A 747-nucleotide genomic window follows, 5' to 3' on the forward strand; every position below is an offset into this window, starting at 1 on the left:
TATTTACTTATTTATTTATTTATTTATATATATCAAGGAATTCCTGCCTTAAAAACAGGAGCTAACCACAGTTCTTTTGTGTTCTTTGCTACATTGGTTTCTATTAACCCATTTATTCTATCAGAAGAATTTTTATTCATTAAGATAGAAGAAATACACGTCGATAAGCCAGCTGGAGGAGCTGTCTTCCTGAGGCTAAAAGCAACAATAACATCCACCCCTAGGGGTCAGCCACATTTAAGTGGCAATATACTTCACTTTATATATATATATATATATATAATACGCGCACACAAAAATTTCTTTAAGTTTCTTTCAACCAAATCCACTCACAAGCCTTTGGTCAGCTCAGGGCTATAGAAGAAGACATTTGGTCAAGGTGCTGTGCAGCAAGGCTGAACCCAAGACTACACAGTTGGGAAGTAAGTTCCTTAACCAGACAGATATGCCTGTACCTATGCTAACCACGTGTAGTACATATATTCCTTTATCATACATATAGTTTTATAAATATAAACCCCAACCAATTCTGAACAAACTGCATGTGAATATCAAGCTGACAACCTTAACAAATATAATTGTTTATTAAAAGGGTGTTTCCAAGTGGAATAATTCCTGAATATGATTACTTCCCTTCCATTCAATTTTTCTTTCCAATATTTTTTCTAAGACAATATGTGCGCATATGCATGTGTACATACATAGATTATTTATACATATATATATATACATATATACATATATATA

General features: G+C 32.7%; 1 protein-coding gene across 1 annotated transcript in view; it reads right to left on the reverse strand.

The window, feature by feature from the left end:
* Positions 1 to 747, reverse strand: part of LOC106880926 (mitogen-activated protein kinase kinase kinase 7-like) — an 86,525-nt gene that overhangs the window by 75,899 nt on the left and 9,879 nt on the right. The window lies entirely within an intron of this gene.

This window comes from Octopus bimaculoides, chromosome 21 (genome assembly GCF_001194135.2).
Source record: "Octopus bimaculoides isolate UCB-OBI-ISO-001 chromosome 21, ASM119413v2, whole genome shotgun sequence".
Classification (NCBI taxonomy): Eukaryota; Metazoa; Mollusca; class Cephalopoda; order Octopoda; family Octopodidae; genus Octopus; species Octopus bimaculoides.